Source organism: Urocitellus parryii, chromosome 15, assembly GCF_045843805.1.
Source record: "Urocitellus parryii isolate mUroPar1 chromosome 15, mUroPar1.hap1, whole genome shotgun sequence".
In the NCBI taxonomy this organism is placed as follows: Eukaryota; Metazoa; Chordata; class Mammalia; order Rodentia; family Sciuridae; genus Urocitellus; species Urocitellus parryii.
The window spans coordinates 1,505,884-1,521,030 of NC_135545.1; the positions used below are offsets into that span (position 1 = coordinate 1,505,884).

The 15,147-nt window shown below is 55.6% G+C and overlaps 1 protein-coding gene across 2 annotated transcripts in view; it reads right to left on the minus strand.

The window, feature by feature from the left end:
* The window catches only part of Smim17 (small integral membrane protein 17), a 50,974-nt gene that overhangs the window by 19,192 nt on the left and 16,635 nt on the right, over nucleotides 1-15,147 (minus strand). Inside the window, exons 2-6 of one of the 2 annotated variants that reach the window (XM_077792880.1) lie at nucleotides 11,330-11,524; nucleotides 10,777-10,942; nucleotides 9,740-9,804; nucleotides 8,919-9,070; nucleotides 3,108-3,248 (exon numbers count right to left, since the gene is read on the minus strand). The exons of the other annotated variant lie outside the window; for it this stretch is intronic. The gene's annotated coding sequence lies outside the window, so the exon portion shown is untranslated. The remainder of the gene's footprint in view (nucleotides 1-3,107; nucleotides 3,249-8,918; nucleotides 9,071-9,739; nucleotides 9,805-10,776; nucleotides 10,943-11,329; nucleotides 11,525-15,147) is intronic. 2 annotated transcript variants of the gene reach the window in all.

Here is a 15,147-nt window from a genome sequence, read left to right on the forward strand (position 1 = left end):
GTGGGTGAAGGGCCTACTCTGTGTGTGTGGGTGAAGGGCCTACTCTGTGTGTGTGTATGTGAAGGGCCTCCTCTGTGTGTGGGGGTGAAGGGCCTACTCTGTGTGTGTGTATGTGAAGGGCCTCCTCTGTGTGTGGGGGTGAATTGCCTACTCTGTGTGTGTGTTAAGGGCCTACTCTGTGTGTGTGTGTGTGTGAAGGGCCTCCTCTGTGTGGGTGAAGGGCCTACTCTGTGTGTGTGTATGTGAAGGGCCTCCTCTGTGTGTGGGGGTGAAGGGCCTACTCTGTGTGTGTGTGTGAAGGGCCTCCTCTGTGTGTGTGTGTGAAGGGCCTCCTCTGTGTGTGTATGTGAAGGGCCTCCTCTGTGTGTGGGGGTGAAGGGCCTACTCTGTGTGTGTGTTAAGGGCCTACTCTGTGTGTGTGTGTGTGAAGGGCCTCCTCTGTGTGGGTGAAGGGCCTACTCTGTGTGTGTGTATGTGAAGGGCCTCCTCTGTGTGTGGGGGTGAAGGGCCTACTCTGTGTGTGTGTTAAGGGCCTACTCTGTGTGTGTTTGTGTGAAGGGCCTCCTCTGTGTGGGTGAAGGGCCTACTCTGTGTGTGTGTATGTGAAGGGCCTCCTCTGTGTGTGTGTTAAGGGCCTCCTCTGTGTGTGGGGGTGAAGGGCCTACTCTGTGTGTGTGGGTGAAGGGCCTACTCTGCGTGTGTGGGTGAAGGGCCTACTCTGTGTTTGTGTGTGTGTGTGAAGGGCCTCCTCTGTGTGGGTGAAGGTCCTACTCTGTGTGTGTGTGTGTGTGAAGGGCCTACTCTGTGTGTGGGGGTGAAGGGCCCACTCTGTGTTTTTGTGTGTGTGTGAAGGGCCTACTCTGTGTGTGTGGGTGAAGTGCCTACTCTGTGTGTGTGGGTGAAGGGCCTACTCTGTGTGTGTGGGTGAAGGGCCTACTCTGTGTGTGTGGGTGAAGGGCCTACTCTGTGTGTGTGTGTGTTAAGGGCCTACTCTGTGTGTGTGTGTGAAGGACCTACTCTGTGTGGGTGAAGGGTCTACTCTGTGTGTGTGAAGGGCCTACTCTGTTTGTGTGGGTGAAGGGCCTACTCTGTCTGTTTGGGTGAAGGGCCTACTCTGTGTGTGTGTGTGAAGGGCCTACTCTGTGTGTGTGGGTGAAGGGCCTACTCTGTGTGTGTGTGTGAAGGGCCTACTCTGTGTGTGTGGGTGAAGGGCCTACTCTGTGTGTGTGGGTGAAGGGCCTAGTCTGTGTGTGTGTGTGAAGGGCCTACTCTGTGTGTGTGTGTGAAGGGCCTCCTCTGTGTGGGTGAAGGGCCTCCTCTGTGTGGGTGAAGGGCCTACTCTGTCTGTTTGGGTGAAGGGCCTACTCTGTGTGTGTGTGTGAAGGGCCTACTCTGTGTGTGGGTGAAGGGCCTACTCTGTGTATGTGAAGGGCCTACTCTGTGTGTGTGTGTGAAGGGCCTACTCTGTGTGTGTGGGTGAAGGGCCTACTCTGTGTGTGTGTGTGTGTGTGTGTGTGAAGGGCCTACTCTGTGTGTGTGTTTGTGAAGGGCCTACTCTGTGTGTGTGGGTGAAGGTCCTACTGTGTGTGCGTGTGTGTGTGTGTGGGTGAAGGGCCTACTCTGCGTGTGTGTGTGAAGGGTCTACTCTGTGTGTGTGAAGGGTCTGCTCTGTGAGTGTGTGTGTGTGTGTGTGAAGGGTCTACTCTGTGAGTGTGTGTGTGTGTGTGTGTGTGTGTGTGAAGGGCCTACTCTGTGTGTGTGTTTTTGTGTGTTAAGGGCTACCTCTATGTCTATGTGTCTGTGTGTGTGTGTTTGAGTATGAAGGGCCAGCTCTGTGTGTGTGTCAAGGGCCTTCTGTGGGGGGCTGGGGATGTGGCTCAAGTGGTAGTGCGCTCTCCTGGCATGCGTGCGACCCGGGTTCGATCCTCAGCACCACATACCGACAAAGATGTTGTGTCCACCGAGAACTAAAAATAAATATTAAAAATTCTCTCTCTCTCTCTCTCTCTAAAAAAAAAAAAAAAAAAAAAAAAAGGGCCTTCTGTGTGTGTGGGTGAAGGGCCTACTGTGTGTGTGTGTGTGAAGGGTCTACTCTGTGTGTGTGAAGGGTCTACTCTGTGAGTGTTGTGTGTGTGTGTGTGTGTGAAGGGTCTACTCTGCGTGTGTGTGTGAAGGGTCTACTCTGTGTGTGTGAAGGGTCTGCTCTGTGAGTGTGTGTGTGTGTGTGTGTGTGTGTGAAGGGCCTACTCTGTGTGTGTGTTTTTGTGTGTTAAGGGCTACCTCTATGTCTATGTGTCTGTGTGTGTGTGTTTGAGTATGAAGGGCCAGCTCTGTGTGTGTGTCAAGGGCCTTCTGTGTATGTGTGTGAAGGGCCTACTCTGTTTGTGTGTGAAGAGCCTACTCTGTGAGTGAGTGTGTGTGTGTGTGTGTGTGTGTGTGTGTGTGTGTGTGAGGAGGGCCAGCTCTGTATGTGGAGCAGGTAGGATGCACTGGCGTTGAGGGCAGTTGGAGCCCGACTCATGCTGGGCTGGCCAGTGGGCTGGCCAGTGGACCGGCCAGCGGCTCCGTCTCGTCTGAGTGACCGGGTGTCTGAACACTGTGTTCATGGAGCTGTGTTTTCACTGGAATTCGCACCACGTTTGATTTACATTTTGTGATTTTTATACTTCACTAAAGAAGGACACCAGGTACCGTTGTTCAAGTGCCTGTGGGCGCCTCCGTGTCTGCCACGTACCTGCTGCAGTATGTGAGAGGCTCTGGCTTGGGAGTGACCTCTTGGTGTGCTCTGCTGTCCAGAATGGCCCTGCTGCACCACCTGCACTGTGACATCGGGAAGTCTGACTTAGGGACCCCGTTAGGGGCGGCATGAGTTGGATGCTGTAACACGTTACCACAGATTTGGTGTCTCACTATTCTACATGTCAGAAGTCTGAGAGGGGTGTCACTGGGATCACACGTGCTCCCTCCGGAGGCTTCGGGGGACCATCAGACCCCCTTTTCCAGCCCCTCCTCCACCTCCAGAGCCAGCAGTGACCACTCGACTCTCACACTGACCCTCCCGTCTCCCTCTCCCATGCTTGAGGACACTTCCAATCCCACGGGCTGACCTGGTCACCCAGCTCCTCTGCTCCTTTCCAGCTGATGAGTCCCCACATCTCATCTGCAACCTCAGTGCTCCTCAGCAGGCCACCAGAAGTCGTCACGTGTGCTGAGGACTTGGACCCGCGCATCTTCTGGAGGTCAGCATTCTGCCCATCACAGGTGTTAAAACACAACCATTGAAAGAGAAACAGAGGATCGGTTCACAGGGGACATGGAGAGCACGTGAGCACGGGCATGGCCGGAGTGAGAGCTGGTCATGCTGCTGCTGAGGCAGAGGGCTCAGGCAAGGCGTGGGGTGCCCACTCACCATGCACTCGTGGCTGCCTGGCCCGGGGCACCCCCACCCCCCAGGCCTGATGTTCACTGCTGGCTCAGAGGCACTGAGCCTCCTGCCCAGACAGGAGGTGATCTAGGTATGGTCTCTGCAGAAGGCAGCAAACCCTGCCCGTCTTCAAGGCTGGGTGTGAACACCACCTCCGTGGGACCCTGCAAATATCTGCCACCCCTGGATGGTCCAGCGTCACCTCCTTCTCCAGAGCCCTGCTGAGTGTTGGGCACGGAGTCTGAATCTGAGACCTCAACAGCCCACGTCCTCCCGGAGGACAGGCAGCAGACAGGGCCAACAGCAGCAGCTGCCGAGCGCCTGCAGTCAGAACCTGCCAGTCAGAGTCCGACCCAAACGCACCCCGAGGTTCGGCAGTAACACAAATGGAACAGGGTAGAGCAACGACAAAGAGCCCCTCTGGCTTTACTTCACTCTCTGACAGTGAAATGGCACGCAGACCCAGGGGGACACTGACCACGGCCGGGGTGCGGAAGGGGAGGGGAAGGGTGGCACCAGGAGAGCACCGAGGCCCTGGTAACCAGCAGCTTTCGGGTGGGCTCTCCCCAGACTTCCAGCTTGTCCAGAGGAGAGGGAAGTCTCCTTTTCTCAGAAGATGTCTTGTGCATTTCATTTTATTTTTGTGGCACAGGGGACGGAACCCAGAGGCACTCTACCACGAAGCCGCATCCTGTCCCTTCTTATTTTTTATTTTGAGAAAATCTCTCTAAGTTGCTGAGGCTGGCCTTGGACCTGCCATCCCCCTGCCTCAGCTGCGCTAGCTGTTGGGATTACAGGTGGGCACCACCGTGTCCGCCTCCTCTGCATCTCGGAGTGTCCACGACTGTGTCCGATGTTTAAGAGGAAGACACTGGATGAGCCCAGCAGCACAGGTCATGAAGCTGAGCTGCCCGGAGGTTGCCATTCGCAGCCTCAGTGACGGCTGAGGGCAAGCGCCCGGCCAGGAGAGGTGAGGGTTCAGCATGGACTGTTCTCAAGAAAAGAAACGGGTTAACAGGGGCTGGGGAGGGGGGCAGACGAGGAAGGAGGGACGCATCTCACAGCCCGGCGGGGGGTGAAATAGCGCCCGGGCCTCAGCCGAGGAGAGAGGGCGGAGAGGCCAGAGAAGGAGCACCCCGACTACAAGGCAATGCCAACACCTGCGGGGACCAGCACCCCGGGGCGGCCCTCCAGGTGCGGGTGTGGCCCTCCGTGGAGCCCGGCGCCCTGCACGGTGCGGCTTCACAGCCTGCGCTCCCGGCCCCCGCGCTCCGGGCCCACGCGGGGCACACACACGCGCAGGTGCGCACGCGGCCCCGGAGGCAGAGGGCTGCACACGGACCGGGACCCCAGACCCGTGCGCACGTGCGCGCACCGAGCGGTGCCAGGGCCGGAATGCGCGCTCCTCGGTGCGGGGTCCCAGCTCCCGCCTCCCGCGGAGCTGAAATCCACGCAATCCTCAGCGGTGGGCAGACCCGGTCGGCGCAGAAAGGGACCCACCTGGACCGAACCCCCAGCCCCTCCCACTGAAGGCCCGAGAAGCCCTCCCTCTCCAGACCCCTCCCCGGGAGCCTCGGCGCCTCGCCCGTACACAAACACCCTCTCGAGTCACACCCGCGCACGCCTCCGGTCCCTGCCCACGCCCCCAGCCCCTCTCCCCTCCCCTTCCCGCCGCGGGGTCCCTCTGAGGACTCACCCTCCCCAACCAGACCCTGTCGGGGCACTGCGGAGCCGGCGCTGCGGACTGCGGCTGCGCAGACGCGGAGGCTGCGGTGGGAGGTGAGAGGTGGGAGGTGGGAGGTGGGGAGAGGGGAGCGGAGGCAGCCTCCTCCCTCAGCCTCCTCCTCCCCAGCCCTGGGAGCCTGCACCTGGAAGGAGCGGAGGAGGAAGGACAACAGAACTCTGTGCCCGCTGCGTGGCTGTGGGACAGGGAGGTTCTGGGCAGGCCCTGAGGGTCCAGCCAGAGTGGGATGACCGTCCATCCCCCGCTGAGGGGCACGTAGGTCACCTCGCGCTCCGGCTGCAGTCGCACTCAGGACAAAAGCTTTGCACACGCCCCTGCAGGCTTTTCTGTTTTACGCACGGCCCCCGGGAACCTGAGACCCGCCTGCTGGAGGTCAGGAGCGGACTTTGCCACCTGGCCTGGAATGTCGTGGGGATAAGGACACTTCCGTGCCTCGGTTTCCCGTTCTGTAGAGAGGAGCTGCTCACGGTCACCCTCCCCCAGGACTCCCGCGGAGGGTGAAAATGAGGAGCGCACAGTTCCTAGAGCAGCGCATTTCTCAACTTTCTGCCCTGGGTGTGGTGCGGGACGGTTTTGCTTGGAAATCTTATTTTCATTTCCTGGATTACTAACGAAGTGAGCCAGATTAGCTTGTGAGTTACCTGTCGGTCTCCCTATATTAGTGGCTCTTATATCGTGGTTTATAGTGGATCTTTCTATATTCCAGATATGAATCCTGTGCCCGTCAGTCTGTCTGTGGTGAATATTTACTCACCCTGTTCCTTTTCATTTTATTTACACATTGCTGGAAGTTTTGAATTTTGAAAAGAATCCAATTTGTTTTTTGCTTTTATGTATTATTTAAAATGTCCTTCTTCCCCCTGACCTCACAGACACACCTTCCTACATTACTGCCTTGTATATAGTTACTTGAATCTTCTGGATATCTGTTAAATGCTGTGAAGTAAGGATTTGCTTTTCTTTTCCAAATGGGTAGACAGTTGAATTGCACTGGTATTCTAGAAAGGCATCCAAACCACATCATTCTTCCGGCAGATACTGTCAGCAAAGGCCCCTTTCCTACATTATGTCGACAATAATGCTTATTGTCCCCATTTTACAGAGAAGGGACAGGGCACAGAGGAGTTGAGTCATTTGTTCAGAGTGTGAAGAGGAGAGATGAGTTAAAGAGTAAGGCACTTCATGAACCCTGGGTGCTTCCTCTGCTGACAAGTCATGGCGGGCCAGGACCAGGGCACTGCCCAGCTTGGGAGCCACAAGGGTCCAGCTGGACCTCCAGACAGCTCCAAGTGCACACTGTCATGTTAACTGGGTCTTGGCTTCCTCACCTGCAAAGTGCAGACAGTGGTGGCTCCTGCCTGCGGGGGGTCTGAGCATCCTGAGTTAGTGCTCAACAAAAGCCCCTGGCATTATCACTGCAATCACTGAACACCGGCTTCTCAGCATGGGGGATCCTGGCTGGATCCTTACATTACTTACAATAAAGTCCCAGAGGAAAGAATGTGACTGAAGGGCTCCTTGGGAGATCATTGCTTTCCATAGGAAAGAAGAAAGGGAAGGTGCACTGGGGAATCCCACTGCTTGACTACCGAGCGCTCAGACTGGCTTCACGCACCCTCCTTGGCTTCTGCTTCCTGCATCAGTGGACACCTCCTTCAAGACTGCCCCCTCCCACATCTGTAGTACTACTGACCTTGCACTTCTATTTCACTTGAACTCATTTCCCGAGACCTTTTTAGACGGCCTTTAAAAGGAAACTGTGCCGCTGCCCTCTGCATGGAAAGGCCATGGAAGTGAAATCCAGACTGATCGGCTGTGGCTGGAAGCTCTGCTGGTCATGGGGCCTGGTTCTCCTGCCCCTGCACAGCCTCGGGCAGTGGAGGGGTGGAGGGGAACCAGCATGCCCGAGGGCCTGGCCGTTCTGGTTGTGTTCCTGACTTGTGAAGCCTGCCAGGGAGCCACCCAGCCCCGGTGGTCTCGGGGAGCTGGATGCGACCCTCAGGCCCTGGATGTGGCTCTACAGAATGTGAGGGCTGCTGGCACCTCCACGATTAGTGGAGACAGGTGACTGTGGGCGGGGACTTGGGCACTCACCCACCCACCTGTTCACTCTACAGCTATTAAACCATGGGCAGCTGCAGCTCTGGGTGACCTGGGCCCGCATTCCAGCCACGGAAGCAGACACCAGGGAGGGCAGGCCAGGAATGTAAAATGGAATGCAGTCTGTGCTAACCTCCACCAGTGCCTGACGGCTGGGTGTGCAGTAAGTGCCAGGCCCTTTTAGAAGAGAGGACATTTTGCCCACAGACCTGAGGGCAGGCAGGAGCCAGTTAGGAGAGAATCCATGACAGAGAACACGAGGTTCAAAGGGACAAGGAGGAAGGCAAGGGAGCCATGGGATGTGGGTTCGGAGGGGCGGAGGGGCGTCCAGGTCCTGGGAGCCCAGGGAGGCCCTTGGTCTGGCTGCGGGTGCGCTGGGACTTGGGCTCTGAGAAGCCTACTGGACCTGCTGGGGGGTGGCTGGGAAGGGGCAGAGGGAGGTCATGAGGAGACTCTTGCCATGGAAGAGGTGACCCAGGAGTTGGCTTGGAGGCAGGAGGCAGGGGGGGACAAGAGCTGCTCGGTCCTGGGTGGAGCTGCAGGTGGAGCCGAGGGGACACCATGGCTCCTGTGCTCGCTGACTAGGATCAAGGGTCCTTTGAGGGAAAATTGAGTTTCCTTCTGGGCGTGTTGAGTGTTGGGACACCCGAGCCTCTAGGCTGGCCCAGGAAGGACTGCATGACGCGAGCTCGCCTCCCTGAGACTCTAGGGGTGGCTTTGGGGAGTGGGTCCAAGCAGCTCCCTGCTGGAGGACGGCCTCAGAGCTGTCCGCAGTGCCGATCCTGCACACTCCCGCCAAGGGGACGCCCGCCCCCGCACCCATCCACGGGGTGGGTGGGGGGAGCCCAGCTGTGGCCGGGAAACTAAGCTCCCTGGGGACCTTGCCAGGAGTGGGATGGAGGCAAACGAGGAAAAAGGCTGCAGAGTGCTTTCCTAGAGTCGGCTCTGGCACTAGACAGCAGGGCCTGCCGCAAGTTCACTGCCATCATTTACACCGAGTTTCCACAACAGCCGTGGGCGCGGGCGAGCCGGGAGAAGACGTGGCCAGGAGTCAGCAGAAGCAGGAAGTGGGGCGCAGGGGGCTGTGCACACACGGGACTGGCAAGGCACACGCAGGTGGGGTCACAGAGGAGTAGGATTGCCACTTTGCAGAAATGCAGCATGACTAGATTTTATGAGAAAATTCTTAAACCATTAGCTTGGGTGGCAGCTTTTGAAATGATGAGAAGATGTGCGATTTTTAAATTCCTCAAAAGTCCACATTTTTAAATAGAGCCAAACATGCACATTGTAAGCTGTGCTTGTTATTTTGGTATCACTTTAGCTGGTGAACAGACATTCCCACCACCACCCCTTGCTATGATTAGTCTTGAATTCTGTGGGTTCCAAATTGTGCCTGCTCTTCAGAATGAGTTCCTGGCATAACACCCACCCACACTCAAAACGGTGGCATGAATGAATGAACAAGTCTGTTCTTTACAAAAATATCATCACTCGGAAGGCCACAACTTCCCACATCACTCAAAAGACAGGAATTCACAAACGCCACTATGTGCTGGTGAATTAAGGGAGAACCCAGATCTGGCTCCAAGCCCACTTTAATGCCTTCTCATGCCGAGTCCCCGGCTCTCGGAAGATATTGGAGCTCACCACATTCTATACTTTTTCTTGCTGATTGCCTGTCTTGCCCTCTGGAATTTGAGGTCCTGGTGTAGGAGCTGTTTTTAATTCACCCTGAGTGTCCAGCACCTGCAGCCCTTCTTAGCACATCCCTGATGCTCCATGGGTGCTGTTTTGAAGGGCTAAAAAATGAAAGGTGACCTTCGTGAATCTTAATCTTGGCAAATCACTAAATTAAAAAGAAAATGGGTAACCTCGACCGAGCTCAGCAGTTGGCTGGACACAGCTCATGATCTGGCCAGGTGAGACACCCACGATCGTGGAACCCCTGGTGACTGAGCCCCAGCCCTGAGATGGCTTCCCGGGCAAGACCTCTGGTCCCCTCCTCTGTGCATCTGCCGTGGCTCAGAAGGCAGTGTCCTGGAGCCCCTATCAGGAACCCTGTCGTGTGTCATCCCACCCAGAGGAGAGGGGCCGAACTGCCCCTTGTGGATGCACCTCCTTCATGGACTGGCATTCGGGTTATTTCCAAAGAGCAGTCATTTGGGGCCCTTGGCCTCTCTGGAAGGGGGAAAAATTCATATTGCAAATAGTTTGGCCAGGATTTAACCAGGGCAGTCTGTCCCCACAGGCTTTCGTGTTCCACTAATACTGCAGGGGGAGAAGGGTGACCAACAGGGAAACTTGCCCGAGGTGACGCCTCCAGCCACCCAGGAGCCAGGCCCCAAGCCACAGGGCAGTGAGCCGACAACGGCTTGGAGAGACACGCACCCCCCAGTCCATCCCTGACCACAGGACTCCCCTGAAGACCCCCTCAGAAAAGATGAGCTGCCAGGGGTGGTGGTGCTTACCTGTGATCCCAGCAATTCAGGAGGCCGAGGCACGTTCCAGGTCAGCAGGCATTTAGCAAGACTCCCTTTCAAGGTAAAAATATAACCAGGGGCTGGGATGAGGCTGATGGGAGGCTGCCTAGCATGCCACCTGCCAAGTCCTGGGTTCATCCCAGCAGCGGGGTGGTGGGGTTAACGTCCCCAAGAGAACCACTACGACCAAGTCACACAGCACCAAGATCCCATCAACCCAGTGATGTTGTTATCCTACTTCCACGAGTCTTTGCAGACTGTAGATCTGAAAAGGTCTCAAGACACACCTGTGGGGGAAGCAAGTTACAGAACTGCAGGTGTAACCTGACGTCACTGGTAAGGAAACCCCTCAGCACATAAAACCTGGTCAGATATCTTCTATGGGTGCACAGAAATGCATGTGAAGACTCGCCAAATTAAAAACACAAAAACCCATGAGATCTCCACGCTCACCAATGTCATGTGTGTTCTTACACAATTTAAAAATGGTGATTTCATCGAACGTTCAGCGTGTCCAGGGGGCTTGTGACACCTTCAGATCTCAGCCTGAAAGGCTCCAGGGTTCACCCGCCTCACCGAGAGTCCAGCCTTCAGGAAGCGCTCCTGCTCTGTTGTTTGGAGACCAGACTAGACAGGGTGGCTCTGTTATTTCAGGCTAATCTCAGGATGCAACCTGGATTTTCTTCCTGACTACGGCCTGCCTTCAATGAGACAGCTCTGTTTCCACATGTATTGCTTATACAGTAAGGTGTTTAATTTTTTTTTAAATTTTTTATAGTTGTAGATAGACAGCATGCCTTTGTTTTTTATGTGGTGCTAAAGATCAAAACCAGTGCCTCACACATGCTGGGAAAGCATTCTGTGACTGAGCTACATCCCCAGCCCAAGTTGTTTAAATCTTAAAAAAAGAGAATCCAAGTAGATGGATAACTGTCAGACATATTTCAATGTGAGAAATGCTAAAATTAAAAAAAGAAAGCCACAGTAGCATTAAGGAAATGTGGCATTTAATCATCACTACTCACCGACATCAGCTGACACATCTGGCACTGTCACACGAGATGGGCGACGTTCCCCAGGCCCACTAGGGCAGGAAGGCCGAGACGCCTCGTTCCCACACTGTACACACCACACTCTTCCTCGGGCAAGGAACGGCGTCAAGAACAGTCGTCAAACCCAGTCACTCCCCACCTGCAGCCAACCCCAGCAGCACCCTCACCTGGACAGCAGGCGGCTGCTGAAGGGTGGGCGGCAGCAGATCCCACCCGCTGATGCCCTTGACCTTCGACAAGGAAACTGTGTTTACTTAACTCTCGAGAAGTAAAATCGTGATTTTGAAAAGATTGGAAGAAATGAAGCCCCTGAGCCCCCGGAAGCGGGAAGGAAAGGCCTTCTCAGCCTAACTGCCAATGCTCGGCACACACCACGCAGCCCGCTGGTGTCCACGGAGCCACATTACGTGGAAGGCAGGGTGGCAGCCTGACTCAAGCCAGAGACGGGGAGCTCTGGCACCTGCCCTAGTCCTACCCACGGGGCACATGCCTCATGAGGCACACCTCCTCCCCTCCCCAGACTCACCCCAGGACCTGTGAGCTCCCCAGGGAACAGGACTTGGAGATGGCAGTACACGGAGTCCCTGCAGAAGCCCTCTTCTCCCAGGCAGGATCCCGGCTCCATCGTGGGCTGCCCAGCTGCATTTGCTCTGCCTCTTCCAGAGAAGCTTCCAGAGTGGCTGTGGAAATCTGGATCATGCCTTCAGCGCAGCTGGACGACCTGCCAATGATTACTGACCCCCTCATTTGCTGGCCCTGCTAGGATCAGGTGAGATGTGTGTGTGTGTGTGTGTGTTGTGTGTGTATGTGTGTGTGTTGTGTGTGTGTGTTGTGTGTGTGTTGTGTGTATGTGTGTTGTGTGTTGTGTATATGTGTGTGTTGTGTGTTGTGTGCGTGCGCATATCCAACATCTTGTGGAGGTTTCAAAAGCAACTAATCCCCTGACTGGCGCAGTGGCACATGCCTATGATCCCAGAAACTCAGGAGGCTGAGGCAGGATTCCAAGTTCAAAGCCAGCCTCAGCAACTTGGTGAGACTCTTGTCTCAAAATAAAAACAGAACGAGTTTGGGATGCAGCTCAGTTCTACAGCACCCCTGGGTTCAGCCCCCAGGACCACAGGGGGGCAGGGGGGAGGCCAAGGAGGAAAGAGGCTGATCCTCATAGTTCTCAGGGGTATTGAAAGAGAAGATGGGACCAACCTTGCTTTTTTGTCATTTTATTTGATCCTTTTGAGTTTGGTATCAAACAAGCTCTTGAATGAATGATAATTCATATAATTAAGTACATTTTTAAAAGATTGAGACAAAATGAACCAACTCCCTGCTGCCAGGAAACCCGGGCAGAGGGCAGTGGACGTGTTGCAAGCCTCATATGGTGACCTAGAGCTTCCTGTTACAATCAGATATGTACCCACAGGCCCTAAAAATCTAAGTCATTCCGAGTGGTAAACACACGGGAAGTGAGTTATTCTCTATGCTGTCCTGAAGTCTTGAAATCTCTTTTCAACTTTTTATGATGGAAAAACACACAACATAAAATTTACCATATCAATCATGTTTCAATGATTGTACTTCAACAGTACTTCTGTTTCTTACCCTCCAAAACCATTATTTTTCCTGACTTAAAAAAGAATGCTAGACGTTTAAGCCAAACACAGCTTCAGACTTTATTTGGGATCCATGTTTAACAAACTAACCATTAAAATGCATCACTTAGAAAACCAGGGGAAACTGACCTGGCCCATTAGGGGGTATTTTGAATGACTGCTCATTTTGTTGGGTGTGATACTCATATAGCGGTTAAGTTTTTTTTTTTTTTTTTTTTTTAAGTTCTCTTCTGCTGGAGACTCACACTGAAATATTGATGAAGAAAATGATGAGGTAGCTGGGATGGGTTTAAATAAACCAGCAGAGAAGGGACATGTTTAAATGCAACCAGACGGCTACAGTGGTAACTGGGAGATGGACACGGGGGTTCTCAGTGCTAGAGTGTGTGCTTGAAGACTTCCGTGCCGAGATATTTTAAAACGCAACGTTTATTGCAAAACACTTGAACAATTCTGAATTTAAAGTGTAAAAGGTGAAAGTCCCTGTAACGTCATGTCTTCTGTTTATCAGATATTTCATACTCTTCCTGACTTTTTATGCTTAACCTGATGGAGCAGACTGCCAAGGTGACCCTCACTGGATGCATGCCTCCTTGCAATGTGGATTTTCCAACTCTTCCAGGTGCTCGTGGGACTTGTCAGTGAAATGCGATGTGAATGCTGGGGTGTCTGAAGCCTCCTCCTGCAGCCCCCTTCCACTCTGTCTCCTCTGTGAGTGGTCAGGGGACCCCAACTCCCTCCCTGCTCAGCCTGCACTGGCTCCAGCTCGCTGGCTGGAGGACCAGCCATGGGGGAGAGGCAAGTCACTCAGCCCGGGCTAGTCAAGACCAGCCTGCCCACAGCTGACCAGCAGCAACCACAACTGCACGAGTGAGGATGGCGGGGGGTGCCCTGTGCAACATCGTCCGGGAGGCCACAATGAAGGAGCGTCTCACTAACTTTTGGAGCAGTTGCCACACGGCCAAAGCTGAATGCAACACCTCACACCCAGAGTGATGGTGAGCAGAGAAACACTACTAGTCTCACACACATCATTCATTTATCAAAATGCTCCAGGACATTGGTAAGCAGCTGCTGGGTGAAGGCCCCTGAAGCCCCCTCACTTTCAAAACAGGCGAGTGAGCGTGCCCAGGGCTGTGGCTGAGTGTTTCCATCTCACCCTCTACCCCTTTCCCCGCACTCTTCCAGGGAACCCCAAGCTACTAGGCCAGTCTTTTGAGGTGATGCTGGTGTGGCCCCTTTTGCTCTCTTCCAAGCACGGCTTCGGGCACAGGTGGACGAGTGCCGTGCTGTTCTTCCAGCTGTGTGAGTGGTCTTCCCTCTGCCAACAGTCTCTGCTGCAGCGTCACCCTCTCAGGCCCACCCTCCCTGGCTGCAGCCACCCACTTCATCTCTTCTCTCATCCTCCGACGGTGCTCAGAAATCAGGGGCGGGTTGGTCGTGCTCAGAAATCAGGGGAGGGTTGGTCGTGCTCAGAAATCAGGGGCGGGTTGGTCGTGCTCAGAAATCAGGGGAGGGTTGGTCGTGCTCAGAAATCAGGGGTGGGTTGGTCGTGCTCAGAAATCAGGGGTGGGTTGGTCGCCGCTGGATTCCCCACCTCTGCAACAGTGCCCGGGCACAGCTCGGATCTGGTGACCGAAGGACTCACTGCCCACCCAGAGCTTCGTCCACTAGGCACCCACGTTCTAGGCACAGCCTCTGCCCCACCGCCAACAGAGAGGGGAAAAGCAGCTCAGGCCCTTCCTGACCCAGACCTCTCCTCCCGTTTACACACCGTTGACACACCGCCTCCTGTTCCCAGCGGCTTCTCACCTGCCCCACCGGCTCCACCTCTGCACCTCTCCACCCTTCTGCAACACAGGGGATCGCTGCAAACACCCGCCCCCTTTCCCAGCAGAGGCGAAACCCGACCACGCGCCCCATCTTGCTGAGGCCTTCTGAGGCCTTTCCCAGATTTATCAGCCAAAGCCACCTCTGGCTGCAGGTGAATGCCATGCTCTGTGGGCCCCGCATGGCGTAGTGCTCAATAAGTGACACTAGTATTAGGAGTCACGTGCAGTGAGAGGGCCCAGACTATTAGCCCGCTCCCCACCTGAGCGTAAGCGGGCCTCGTGTAATGGGTGGGGCCGGGAGGGCGGGGCTAGAGCAGGGTGGGCAGTCGTGGGTGGGTCTCACGGGAGTGGGCGGGGCTGACGGGGCGGGTGCGGGGCTCGCTGGGCAGGAGCTGCGGGTGCCCCCACGGTCAGCAGCCCCAAGCGCAGTATGGATGACGGCGGTGAGTCGGGCTGGAGAGGCCGCAGCACCCAGGCTGGGTGTCAGTGGCCGCCGGCCGTGCCGTGGTTCCCTCTGGGGACCTCAGCGCCACACTCCCAGCTGGCAGGCCTTGCGGGCCTTAGTTTCTCTCCCGCTGCTGCGTCTGGCCCCGGGCATCTGGGAACCCAAGTCCTCGCCGCGGCTTGGAGCCAGCAGAGCCAGCAGCCAGGCCCCTGGAGGCGCAGTCACCGTGCCTCCGTGCGGGGTCCAGGGCTGGGACTGTCGCCCAGCTGCAGGCGCTGTCACTTACCCCTTTGCAGGTGAGGAAGCTGAAGCACACACAGAAAAGCGCCACGCGGTGGGTGAGAAGCCCAGGCGGCGCCCTTGGGCACCAGCACCCCTGACGGAGGGAGGAGGGCAGAGGGGTGAGGGATGCAGGCGAGCCTCAAACGGGTCCTGCCACCCAGTCGGCCACGGGGTGTGG